The sequence below is a fragment of the Cornus florida genome, unplaced genomic scaffold (assembly GCF_030987335.1).
Source record: "Cornus florida cultivar Cherokee Brave unplaced genomic scaffold, ASM3098733v1 CherokeeBrave_3.0.0_Hap2_Chr05, whole genome shotgun sequence".
Taxonomy (NCBI): Eukaryota; Viridiplantae; Streptophyta; class Magnoliopsida; order Cornales; family Cornaceae; genus Cornus; species Cornus florida.
In genome coordinates, this window is record NW_026775575.1 from 90,480,735 (window position 1) to 90,495,650 (window position 14,916).

The window sequence follows — 14,916 nt, forward strand, 5'->3', positions numbered from 1 at the left end:
AAACACACAATGCAGTCTGTAGTGGTTGGCCATGCATGTTTGGAGTGGAGGCTGCATAAATATTAGGAAGTGGTCCACAAAAACAATGATTCGAGAAAATTGCATATTAATTTCTTTGAAAAACCCGCCATTATAATTTGTATAAGAGTGGTTATCATAATTAGTTGACATTCTCAGTCATAACAAGAACCTATATGAAGCCAAATGAAATTTCATAACAAAGATTTATTTCATATTATCAAAAAATGAAATTGATAGGATTTTGAAGAAAACAAAATCCTGAACAAGCTTGGCGTGGAGATACTGAATTGAAAGATGAGTTTAAGGACTTGGACTGCAAAAAAAAAAAAAAATAAATAAATAAATAAAAATAAAATTAGAACAATATCTCAAATTGATGGTGAAAATTTGTTTCAATTAAGCAAGGAAAAAGTACTGAACGTCTCACTTGTGTTTTCTTCTTATTGCTGCAATTCAGAACATGAAGTCCTTTGTTTATTGTCAATGTAACAAAAACAACACAAACCTCAACAAAACTCGAAAAAAGAGAGAGAGAATAGAAGTGAGAGAGAGAATTCCAAATGGTAATTAACTGTATGAAAGCTTTATATCAATATCTTATTATGTCTTCTTCATAGAGCAGTTCTCGATCTTCTGGAATTTTACTGACCACCAAGCACCTTTGCGAGCTCCAGGAAGAAGTCATAGAGCTTGTACGGGTCTGGAAGAGTGTTGGACACGCTCTCCCTCTCCATGCACCTCTTACCCCATGCCACAATTTGAGGGCACTCTTCCTCCATGTTAAGGTTGCCAAGTTTCTTGTAGATGTAAAACCAATCAAAAAAGGGTATGAGAGCAATGTCCACAAAACCAAAGGTCTCTCCCCCAAAATAAGTCTTCTCCCCTAGCTCTGCTTCCAATAGTTTGTAGCACTCTAAGAGTTCCTTCTTTGCTTCTTCTTGGGTTTCACCTTTGCTCATACCTAACTTCCTTCCAGTGCTAAATATCTGCATATAAAGGATTGCTAACACTTAAATTTGCTATGACACTGATAAGATTAATTAAGTTTACAAGATACTACAACAATATATGTTCATAGTGGCTAATGGTTGAACTGACCTTCTTGTCAATGTAGTCAGCCCAGAACCTTGCTTGGGGGCGCTTGTAAGGATCTCAAGGCAAGAAAGGATATTTATCATTCCAGAGCTCATCAATGTATTGAACTATGTTGAGGGACTCGCATATTGGTTTTGTTGGGATTTATATGCCCTGGCATAGCAAATTCCTGTTTGGATTAAAGTGACATATGTTCCTGACGTTTATGAAATATTTATGTTTTATACAATTGGTGAATTCAATATATTATATTTCGATTCATTATAGAATTGATAGTGTCCATTTGATTACAAGAGATATTTATATATATGTTTGTGATGGCAATCAATGCATGATATATAAATAGTAATCATAAATGGTTCATAGTCGGTAATTATGGATGGACTCATAATTAATTAAGATTTGAACTGGATCCGCATTAGGTTGAGATATATTGCGAGAGCCGTCGTATGCAATTGCTCCCTATCACCGTTATGGCATTTGACTCTTAAGTATGAGAAAATTATAAACTCTTTTATTAATTAATAATTACTTTGATTTGTTCGGCGGATTTTTCGGGATCCTTAAACCGACACTTTGGGTAGTTATGTAATTAATAATTAGAGGGTTATATTTTCAATATTTTCATCATTGCTACTTGTATTTATTTTGTATTGATTATGGTTGATCACAAAGTAAATTCGAAGGCCTTCGTGTGTTTTTAGACAAAATGATTTATTATATATTTATTTATTTAAATTATTATTTTTGTCAAACAAATGTTTTATTGTGATCGAGTCAGAAATAATCAAAGGTACAAAAATAAATATATTAATTAAGTAGTCGGATTAATGGCTTTATTTATCCGATAACTAATTATGCATAGAGGAGTCAAAGTGTAATATTAACTTAGAGGTTATTTATTATTTAATTGGAGTTCAATTAATTTCTTTTAGTGGAGTAGAAATTAATTTATGAATTAATTGAATTGGGTCCATGGACCGGGCCAATTATTAATTCATTGTAGCCAATAAAATAATAGGCCCAATGGATTCTCACTCATAGCCCAACTTGATATTGGAATCATATTAGATTTAAGACATGTGAATTAGAGATTGAGAAGGATTAGTTGTTTCCTTTTCTTTACCTTTATGTTGCCTATAAGTATACATGGTCTATGTATATTTTAGGTGTGATTTTTAGTAGAAGGAAAAAGGAATATATTTTCTCTCTCTAGAAAATTAGGGTTTATGTTCTCATTTAATGGAGGCTCCCACAAGCCTAATTATCCAAGGTCATTCATGGAGGCTTATGAGTGATTCCTAAAGACAAAACAATTACCAAGAAGATGGAGATCCAAGGAGAAGGCATCTTGCTAAAGGATGTACAATAAGTGAGAACATTCACTTTAGAGGAAAGATTTAAAGGTTTACTCAGACTTTTGATGTAAGTATTCAATCCATTAATTGAATGATACATCATATTTTTATTTTTACATAAAACTTGTCTCTATGTGATGAATCAATATCTATGAATCAAAATCCCTCGAAAAGTTTTTAAAATTTGCACGTTTCCTAATAGTGGTATCAGAGCATGGTTTGATTCATTACTAGAGATTATGATTTTATGAAAATCATCATTCATGAATCCAAAATTATATTCATATATATTTTTATTGATGTATGTTGATGTATGATTTAATATGTTGATATATATTGATACATGATGATGTATGAATAATTGTGAATGAATGATGATGTATGGTTGGACCATGGATGAAGCTTATAGGTTAAATTAATGTAATTTTATCTTTGGATGAATGTAATTAAGGCTTTGATTTAGCCGTTTGAAAGTTCAATGATGTAATTTAATTTTTTCCATTGTATTTTAAATTGTAAATATTTTTAAAGCCATGTAATCTTCGTCAAAGGATGCTATGAAGCTTCAAGAAGGTCCAAGAGGGTTAAATTAGGCTTCAGGAATTTTCTGGGATTTTTTAGAAATTTTTCGAAATTTTTCTGAAATTTTTTAAGACCTAATTTAATTTCTGAAATTTTTCGGCGATTTTCCGGCGACCAGAGAGTTGTCGGCGGCAAGGTTTTGGCCGGAGATCAAGAGGGATTGATGGGAAATAATCCCATGTGACGCGGCTAATGATAGACCCTCGCGCATTTCTTAGAGCATATAAATGTTAAAAGCTAAATCCATTGGCCATTTAAATTGCTTCTGTCTGTTATTTATTTATTAACTGATGCATGGAATAATTAATTGTTTATTATTATTATTCATGCATTGGATCCATGATATTTAATTAAATGACTTGATTTATATTAATTAAATTATGAAAATTAATTGGATTTGATTACTAATTAATTTAAGAGCACTTATTGAGAAACGAAAAATTATTTTTGTAAATTATTTTGAAAGTGTGCCTCAAATTAAATATTAGTGAATCATTTAAAGTCCAAATATTTTCTAAATTTAATTGGATTAAAATTAAGACGTTTTGCACGCATTATATCATGTAAATGAATAAATAAATAAAACCCTAATTATGAATGATTAAAAATTGAGTGGGAGCGAGGATTTTTATACATTACCCCATGGCCTTCGTTATTAAAATCATTGTGATTAGATCTTCAAAAATAAGGCCCCACGCATGATTTGAAGAGTCTTAATATTACAAGAATGGTTGTCTCATGAAAATAATAATATTAAATGTTCATTGTATTTAGATCTTTAAAAATAAGGCCCTACGCATGATTTAAAGAGTCTAGATTATAATGACAAGATATTTAATATTTTATTTTTCATTAGAGCTTTAATAACGTTATACACTCAATCTAAAATCAATAGTGTTAGCTCCCCAACGGAGTGGTCTATACTAGGTGATTTTCAAAAGGCTAAACATAAATCGGGAATCATTTCATATAGATAGACAAGGCATTGTCTTAAGAGATATTGAGATGATGGGATTTGCCCGCCAATAGCAATAATGAACTTCGCCAACCGAATAAGTTATTGGCATATTGGTATCCGATTTTTCATGCAGTGGTTAAGGGACCCACATACTATTTTAATGGAAGTGCTCGCCTAATAGCAAATGAATCTCAACAACAGTAATAATGAACTCCTCCAACAGGATAAGTTATTGACATATTGATTGATTGATTTATTATGCTACAGAGTTGAGGAACCCACATTAATTAAAAGGGATTGTTTACCAATAATGATAATGATCTCTTATTCTATTTGAGATTTATTGTATTATGTGGTTAACAAACTCATTTTAATTTTAAATATGCATGATAGTATTAATAATTCACCTTGCATATTGTATGAATGCATTTATATTCAGATTTATTATGTCTAATCCATGTTATCTGCCTGCTAACATATTCAATGTATGTGGACCTCATTTATAATGACTAGAAAAGGAACTTAGATATTTTATTCACAACGTAAGGGTACAAAATGTATTTAATACTCCTATACCTAATTCCTTTACTTTAAGATACTTAATGAGATGTTTTAGTGATATTAGATAGGACGTATGCCTACGTACTATGTCAGACTTGAACATCATCAAGATAGCCTAAGGAATTCCAGTATGAAATTGTATTTTGAAAATGATTATTTATTATTTAAAAATTAGCTGGAGATCAATAGGGCTGACTTGGGTGATAAGTTTCAAGTTGACATGATTATTGCATTGTTACCAAACTCGTTCGACTCAGTTAGAGTGAACTAAATAAGAAATCAGTTTGAGTTCACACTCACTGATATTCTTATAGAATTGGTAACAGATGAAGGGATAATCAAGAGTATGGGCGTTCCTATCAATCTAACCTAGTCTATACCATCTTCTTCTAGGCCCAAGTGGACGGATAAAGCAAAGAAGAAGGATGATAATAGGACTAGGCTAGCACAAAACATGGGTATCCAAAAGGTTAAAGGGAATAAGGCAGTGTATGTTGAGGGCAAATTAAATTGTTTCTTTTGCTGCTAACGAAGACACTAAAGGACGAATTGTCTAAGCAATGACGTGGCATAGAAAAATATATATTTAATCATTGAGCCATGTTATGTGGTTATATCTATTAATTCCTGATGGATAGATTTTGGAGCTACTAAACATTTTTGCAATTCGTTGCAAGGATTTCAGGAATCCAGAAGCCTCGATGATATGGAATATATTTGTACCTGACCTGATGTCAAGGTTGTAGCCAAGTCAGTGGGAGTTTTACATCTGAAATTTGAGAGTATGAGGATAATAGTATTAGAGAACTATCTTTATGCACAAAAGTTAGACGCTATCTTATTCTTGTTTCACTTGTGGTTTATAAAAACTGTGTTGTTATTTTGTAAAATTGGTTTAATAAAATTGAATAGATTTGCGATTGCTTCTGGTGCATTGAAAGATGGTTAATATACTATAATCACAAACTCTTAAGATTTGCAGGATGTAGAAACTAATGTTGCATCTTCTAGATTGAATGTTAAGAGAAAAATTGTTATTCCTGACTCATTGTATTTTTAGTGTCTATTATTGGGTTGTAATCAATCAAAATGAGATTCAAAGATTGGTCAAAGAAGGTTTATAACCTAGTGAGTCAGATGAGCCTAAACCAACTTGTGAATCTTATATTGAAGGATAGAAAACCCTAAGGGTTTAATCAGCCAAATGAAATAGACATAAAAAACAATTGGAGTCGGTACACACAGACACGTGTGGTCTTATGAACATACAAGCAAGATTACTCAAGTTTTGGATAAATTTATTTGATGCGACAAGAGTTTTAAACTTTTGATATATTCTGAAAGTGTCAAGACTGATATGGAGCACAGATTAGGTAAACTTATCAAAATACTTCGATCTGATTGTGGATATGAGTATTTCTTGGGATAGTGCAAAGACTATATAGTCAATGAGGGTGTTGTGTACCAGTTTTCCGCAATTGACGCTCAATGGATTGAGGTGTCAAATAGGAATAACAGAATTCTACTTAACATGGTTAGATCTGTGAACAATTATGCTACATTATCTCTTTCATTTAAGAGTTTAGTGTTAATGATATCGATGCACATTATGAACTGCATTCCATCTTAGTCTGTCTTAAGGATACCGTTTGAGCTGTGTTTTTTACTAACTATTAGTTTGAATCACATACACATATGGGGTAGTCTTGCACATATGCGCTTGATATGGACGAATAAGTTGGAAGCAGATCATAGGCATGCTAGATTTGATAGCTACTCTAAAGTCACTAGGATGGATTATTTTATGATCTCAAAGATAAAAGTTGATTGTTTACACTCACTGTTTATCTACAGGAGAATCATATTATGAATCACATACCTAGTAACATAGTGTTAGAGAATATGGTATGAGTACCAGATGTACCACATGTGAACACACTTATTATAGAGATTGAGAATAATATATGAATTCTCTATTGATGCGTCAGCATCATCTAGTACACAGATTCCTGCATCGGTACATTAATGTAGTGGGAGGATTATCATCCAACCGATAGAATCATGTTTTTAGGTGAGACCATTATGGACATCCCTGTTAAACATGAGTTGGACCCAGTAAGCTACACGGAAGCGTGAACCGATATGGATACAGATCGTTTTGGCTAGTTACTATGAAATCAGAGTTGGAATCTATGTATTCTAATAAATTCTGGGATCTTGTAGAACTTTCTAGTAGGGTGATACCTATGGAAGGCAAGTTAATCTACAAAAAGATACCAGAAGATTTCTTAGTGAATAAATCATGAGTGTACAAGGGAATGTCATTATTTTTCTTAATTCTATATATTGATGACATCCTACTCATTTATAATGACGTGGAAGTTTTGTCATCAATAAAAAGGTAGCTGTTCAATTACTTTTAAATGAAGGATTTTCAAGATGTAAGCTATATTCCTAGGATCAAGCTTTTGCAAGATCAGGTTAAAAGGAAAATAGGTTTATCTTAATAATCCTACATTGATAAAGTTTTGACCAGGTTTGGTATGCATAACTCAAAAAATGAGTTCTTGCTTTATTGATATGGATTGCTCTCTCTAGTAAGTAGTTTTTCAAGACTATCAAAGAAGATTGAGCAAATGAGACTGGAACAATATGCTTCGGCATATGAGAGTCTTGTATATGCCATGGTCTATACTAAACAGGACATCCGCTACATAGTAGGGATAGTCAGTAAAGATCAGTCCAATACTGGACTTGACAACTAGTCTGTTGTGAAAAATATCATTAAGTACCTAAGAAGAATCAATGATATCATACTCATTTATGGATGTGATGATATGGTCCTAGTCAGGTATGCTAGTTCTGAATTTTAATCAGAAGTAGATACTATGAGGTTCATGACTTAGTGTATGTTCACTTAATGGAAGGGAAATCAGTTGGTAGATTGTTAAGCAGATTTCAACTGCTGACTCAAACCTGCAGGTGGAATATATTGCAGCCTTAAAGGCGGCAAAAGAAGCCTATTGGTTTGATCTCACTGATTTAGAGGTTGTGGAGCATACTAGCCTGCCTATCGAGCTATATTGCGACAATAGTGCAGAAGTAGTCCAAACCAATGACCCAAGGTTCCATAGATGAACAAAATACACTGATAGGAAGTATCATGTTCTACATGATATTGTCCGGCAAGAAAATATACTTGTGGCTAGAACATTGCATTGGAACACAACTTTGTTGATCCATTAACAAAGGTGTCGTCGATCAATAATTTTGATCAACACCTGGATAACATTGGAGTTAGATGCAATTTGAATTGGCTATGAGGAAAATGTACTTGTGGCTAGAACATTGCATTGGAACACAACTTTGTTGATCCATTATCAAAGGTGTTATTGATCAATAATTTTGATCATCATCTGGATAACATTGGAGTTAGGTGCAATTTGAATTGGCTATGAGGGCAAGTAGGAGCTGTTGGGATTTATATGCCCTGGCATAGCAAATTCCTATTTGGATTAAAGTGACATATGTTCCTAACGTTTATGAAATATTTATGTTTTATACAATTGGTGAATTCAATGTATTATATTTCGATTCATTATAGAATTGATAGTGTCCATTTGATTACAAGAGATATTTATATATATGTTTGTGATGGCAATCAATGCATGATATATAAATAGTAATCATAAATGGTTCATAGTCGGTAATTATGGATGGACTCATAATTAATTAAGATTTGAACTGGATCCGCGTTAGGTTGAGATATATTGCGAGAGCCGTCGTATGCAATTGCTCCCTATCACCGTCATGGCATTTGACTCTTAAGTATGAGAAAATTATAGACTCTTTTATTAATTAATAATTACTTTGATTTGTTCGGCGGATTATTCGGAATCCTTAGACCGACACTTTGGGTAGTTATGTAATTAATAGTTAGAGGATTATATTTTCAATATTTGCATCATTGCTACTTGTATTTATTTTGTATTGATTATGGTTGATCACAAAGTAAATTCGAAGGCCTTCGTGTGTTTTTAAACAAAATGATTTATTATATATTTATTTATTTAAATTATTATTTTTGTCAAACAAATGTTTTATTGTGATCGAGTCAGAAATAATCAAAGGTACCAAAATAAATATATTAATTAAGTAGTCGGATTGATGGCTTTATTTATCCAATAACTAATTATGCATAGAGGAGTCAAAGTGTAATATTGACTTAGAGATTATTTATTATTTAATTGGAGTTCAATTAATTTCTTTTAGTGGAGTAGAAATTAATTTATGAATTAATTGAATTGGGTCCATGGATCGGGCCAATTATTAATTCATTGTAGCCAATAAAATAATAGGCCCAATGGATTCTCACTCATAGCCCAACTTGATATTAGAATCATATTAGATTTGAGACATGTAAATTAGAGATTGAGAATGATTAGTTGTTTCATTTTCTTTACCTTTATGTTGCCTATAAATATACATGGTCTATGTATATTTTAGGTGTGATTTTTAGTAGAAGGAAAAAGGAATATATTTTCTCTCTCTAGAAAATTAGGATTTATGTTCTCATCTAATGGAGGCTCCCACAAGCCTAGTTATCCAAGGTTATTCATGGAGGCTTATGAGTGATTCCTAAAGGCAAAACAATTACCAAGAAGATGGAGATCTAAGGAGAAGGCATTTTGCTAAGGGATCTACAATAAGTGAGAACATTCACTTTAGAGGAAAGATTTAAAGGTTTACTCAGACCTTTGATATAAGTATTCAATCTATTAATTGAATGATACATCATATTTTTATTTTTACATAAAACTTGTCTCTATGTGATGAATCAAGATCTATTAATCAAAATCTCTCGAAAAGTTTTTAAAACTTGCACGTTTCCCAACAGATTTCCCATCATGGATCAAAACTGGGATTTGCTTATTAACAGGGTTCATGTTTAGGAGTAGAGGACTCTTCCCATTGATCAACAAGTTCTCTTCTTTGGACTCATAGTCTATGCCTTTCTCAGCCAAGGCAATTTTCACCCTCTGTGCAAAAGGGCTGGGCCAGAACTCCAAGAGAATCAATTCGTCAGCCATTGTTATGACTCAAACAAAGACTGAAGAAGAAGAAATGGGTAGTTGCAAATGGGTTGTACGTAGTATTTGAGATTGCTTATGTTATATGAAAATGAATGAAGTTGGAGCAAGTATTTATAAGAAACTTTTGATGGGGAAATTTGTTATAGAATTGTCAACTCACGGTCGTCATGGCATGCCTCACAAGTATGCTAGAAATTTTGTGCGTAGCAGCCCTATAGGAATGAGATCTGATGTAAGATTAAAGTATTGGTTATTAGGTTAGAAATTTTGTCCTAATAATGAGTTGGACAAAAAGGATGACTTTGAAATTGAAAGAAATTGGATTCATTCTTTTTTAGTCTAAAGGTATTGCTGTTCAGAGTAATAGTTTTAGACTACCGCCAACGATAAATCAAGTTTGTTTTAAAAAGAAAATGATTTATCAGGACGTATAACATGGGAATTTTTTCACCGGATTTGAGTTTCCTGTTGGATTTGGAATTATGGGCTTCCATGAGTTAAGGCCTAGTGCCTTTCTATTTGGATTTTATGCACCTTGGGCCTGTTGCTTCAATGAGTTAAGTCCTAAATGTCATTGAGGTTCTTGTAAATTCTAGACTATTCTTCTAAATTCTAGAACTAACTAGAAGTCTTTTCAATTTCTTGACAGTTATGTCAGAATGTGAGTAAAACCTTGGAACTTGCTTTGACTTCTTTCATTCTTGGTTCCATGTCGATGGCCCACAAAATGTATAGTTTTTTATTTATTTTTTATCTGGACTAGAAACGTGTAGTTCAATCCTCCAAACTATAAAGAGACTTTACTAATCAACTTTTTTTTTTCCGATAAGTTAATTAAAATCTCTCTTTCTGATAATCAAATTTTATAAGTGTAATTCTTGCAGTAATATTTTTTATTATTGTGATAGGAAATGACTTTTCAAATATACCAATCTACATATTTTTAAAATTTCATGACAAGGAGTTTATAAATTAGGAATTTTACATATAAATGGGATTAGGGTCCTATATTTACACATTGGCGGAGTCAAAGTTTTATATTTTCACAAAAATGAGTTTGACCTAAATGGTGATATGGCACATGAAGTTTTATTGTTTAAAATTTTTGTTGTCTAAAATGCCCTTTTCCCTATTCAAATGCATTTACCTTATTACCCTTCTTATTTCCTCATCTAATTTAAGCCATTGGAGCCCTAATCATTCAGAATCCTTATTCGTGCGCCCTCTCTAGCTGTTTGGGGCTTTTCGAGAAAACAACCATTGACGACGAGCTAGAGCACCGAAGTTCTCAATCTTCAATCTGGTGGACAACAGCAAGACGGAGGAAGGTCCAGTCATGGAGAATGAAACTTGAAACAGCACAGTCCTTCAACAATCCCATTTTAATGGTCGAAGAGATGGTAAATTTAGGTTTCTCTGTTCTGTTTTCTGGCATGTGTAATGAGATTAGGGAACACAAGATTTGTACATGATTTTGTGTATTTGGTGTTTGTTTCTTGTTACAGATTCAATTTTTGTTGTTAAATGTGAATGAAAGTGGGCTGGTCTCTATTGATCATGGTCGATTTTTGGAGTTTTTGAGTGTTAGGGTTTTTGGTTGCATACCTTATGAATCTTGCCTCGTTTTTTATTTTTTATTTTTATTTGGTGCCATTAGTTTCATTTATTTTTCTCTCTATTTTTTACTTCTCTCTTCATATATTTGAGCACCAAAAGTACAACCATTATCACTTTCTTGACTGTGAATGCTACAGGATTGGCACATGTTTATAAAACTGGCATGTTCTTAAATGTATTTATCTATTTGGATGTGAAAAATTACATGTATATTTTACAGACTTTTTTTTTTTTTTTTTTTTTTTTTTGCATACTTATTTTTCGAAAAAAATAAAAACAAAAATTACATGTATATATGGAGTATCCTAGTATGGTTATCCCGAAGTCTTAATAGAATAAGATGAGGCTTCTGTAATGATTGAGTGGCTAACTTTAGGTGTCTGGAAAATTACATCTCCTGTATGTAAATTCATTAACATATATTTGGTCCTTAATATCTAATTTCCTCTTCTGTTTCAGTTTAGACTATAAATAATCATTAGAAATTAGAAATGAAGGGATGTCTAGCAAACGTGACAGAATAAGATAGTAATCATGCCTGTTAATACTTCTAAATATAGTAAAACTTGCAAAACTTACATTTTTGTTTACATACAAATGATTTGTCTTCACTTAGTAGGAATGCACAAAGGTAAAGTGTGTCCATTTTTATTAGATGTGGATTCTAATGGCCATTATGAGCCATTTCCTCCTAAATTCAGTTTCAATCAAATAAATAAATTTATAACACCTGAGATTCTACAGTGCTGAGATTATTGACAATGTTGCTGCCAATGTTCTTAGCTCGTTTGATTGAGAGATTGAGGTTATATATATATATATACATATATATATATATATATATATATATATATCTTGGCTTCCATTCTTCACAAGTGTAATAATGCCATGTGCTGAATTTGTATTCCCCCCTGTGATTGTTCCTAGTACTCTTCTATCTCTACCTAGCTATTTTGCATCTTAGAGATGAATAGATGAATATACAGATGTGTATAACTAATAATGGTGGGCTGGGTTGTATTGATTTTCATTAATGATGGGTTAGTTTAATTGATTTTCATTTTTGCGTTTTAGAAAATGTGTATATATTTGAATTGGTTTAACATTTTAAGCAGTTTGTGGCGGTAGTACTATTTGGTTTGCTAATCTGGCAGTATACCTTGAATGTGTTGTTCATGAATTAGCATACAAAGGATTGGCTCATTAAATTCTTCCTTTTATGTTCTAAAAATCTAAATCTCTAATTGCCATTAGGGCATTTTTGGCATATAATCTTTAATTTAGAGTATCAAGAAACATTAAGATTGAAATTTGTTGAATTTAATTATTAAATAAAACGCAATTAATTTATTTGCAGGTTTTTGGGTAGGATTGGGGTGATTTTACCTTCTAAAGGGGATTTATTCTTTCTTTGAAGACATAAATCTTCATAGTTAAGGTGAGTGCTTAATATAAATTTGTAACACTTATATATATATATAATGATGTTGATATGAAATCAATTTCTAATGTACCTTTGTTTCAATTCTACTTTGGAATTTTCTATGTTTAGCATCTCTCCCAAGGGAAGTAACATATATTACTGATGCATTTTATTCTCTCAACTATTTGCACAATATATATATATATAGTAGATGAAATCCAAAAATTAGCAGGTTAAGAGCTAAGGACTTTTCTATAGGAATCAAAGGAGGCTACAAGGGTTATTCGAAGCATCACTATGACTTTTCATGTTCAAGTAAGTTTTAAATTTGTTCAAATATTATTTTTTTGCATCGTGTGTTAGTAAATTTTTAATAGAGCCATGTACTGATTTCATTAAATGTAATAAACTTAAATTTTTTTTTTTTATTACAGAATGTGATTGAAGGATCGATTGTTGCCATCAAGATTTTGTACAAACGAGGGGATCTAATATATGTTCAAAATTGATGGTTATGTTCTTATTTTGAAAAAGATGATTGTTTCTTTTTAAATTTAGTAGTTTAGTTTTTATTCCTTATTGATATTATCATATTGGATGGATGGGAACTTTTTTAATATTCATGGTGGCTTTAAATATTTTGTAAACATCGTACTAGACTTAATTTTTTTGCTTAATGAAAAGTAATGGATTTTTGTTATTCTCATTAATACGTTTTATGTTGTATGTGGTGATATGATATGATGTGTGCATTAATATTATTTTTTTTCATATTAAGGACATGCATCATTTATTTATTGAACACAGGCGCAAGACATAGATTGTTAGTTCCATTAGAAAGTAAAAGGGCTTCTATATATGAAAAATACTTGTATCTTCCTTACCTTTTGTTAATATTTAGCTGATTAGTAATGTTCCATTTAGATGTACAAATGCATTATTAAGAATGTTTTTTGTTATTTATTCAACATTGTCAATCAGCTAGATATCAAGTAAAGTAGAATTATAGAACTGGCTTAAAAGCAGCTTTTTTACCTATCAAGTAAAGAATAATTGTGTTTAGGATATATTGTAAAATTAAAAATAAAAAATTAAAAAAATAGCAAAGAAACAATGTTCCAAGTGATCTTGGAGTATATTTTGTACTATTCATTCCCTTAAGTTAGCTAGATTGGAATATAGTTTGTACTCTTGATGGCACTAATGGATTTATTTGTGGATATAATGTGCAACCTAATTAGCGGTGTAGGGTGTAATACCATTTTCAATTGCAAAAATAAGTCCATTTTGCAAAGGTACCACTTTTTTTCCAAAGGTACCACGTTTTTAAACTGAAGGTACCACCTTTTAGCATCCAGGTACCATATTTTCTAAACACTCGCTTAGCTAGCTTGGAGAATATTTTGTGTTATTCATGGCGCTAATGAAGCTGCTTATGGATGTAATGTGCAACTTAATTAGCGGTGTGGGGTGTAATACCAATTTCGATTGCAAAAATAAGTCCCTTTTTCGAAGGTACCACTTTTTTTTCCAAAGGTACCACGTTTTTGAACTGAAGGTACCACTTTTTGGCATCCTGGTACTATGTTTTCTAAACACTCGCTTAGTTAGCTTGGAGAATATTTTGTGTTATTCATGACGCTAATGGAGCTGTTTATGGATGTAATGTGCAACTTAATTAGCGGTGTGGGGTGTAATACCATTTTCAATTGCAAAAATAAGTCCCTTTTGCAAATGTACCACTTTTTTTTCCAAAGGTACCACATTTTTGAACTGAAGGTACTACTTTTTGGCATCCAGGTACCATGTTTTTTAAACACTCGCTTAGCTAGCTTGGAGAATATTTTGTGTTATTCATGGCGCTAATGGAGCTGTTTATGGATGTAATATGCAATTTAATTAGCGGTGTGGGGTGTAATACCATTTTCAATTGCAAAAATAAGTCCCTTTTACGAAGGTGCCACTTTTTTTTTCCAAAGGTACTACATTTTTGAACTGAAAGTACCACTTTTTGGCATCCAGGTACCATATTTTTTAAACACTCGCTTAGCTAGCTTGGAGAATATTTTGTGTTATTTATGGCGCTAATAGAGCTGTTTATGGATGTAATATGCAACTTAATTAGCGGTGTAGGGTGTAATACCATTTTCAATTACAAAAATAAGTCCATTTTGCGAAGAAACCACTTTTTTTTCCAAAGGTACCACG

General features: G+C 31.9%; 1 pseudogene; it reads right to left on the reverse strand.

Annotated features, from left to right (window-relative positions):
• Window positions 1–662: 662 nt before the first annotated feature.
• On the reverse strand, window positions 663–9,665 carry LOC132307561 (probable glutathione S-transferase parA; annotated as a pseudogene).
• Between the last annotated feature and the right edge of the window lie 5,251 nt (window positions 9,666–14,916).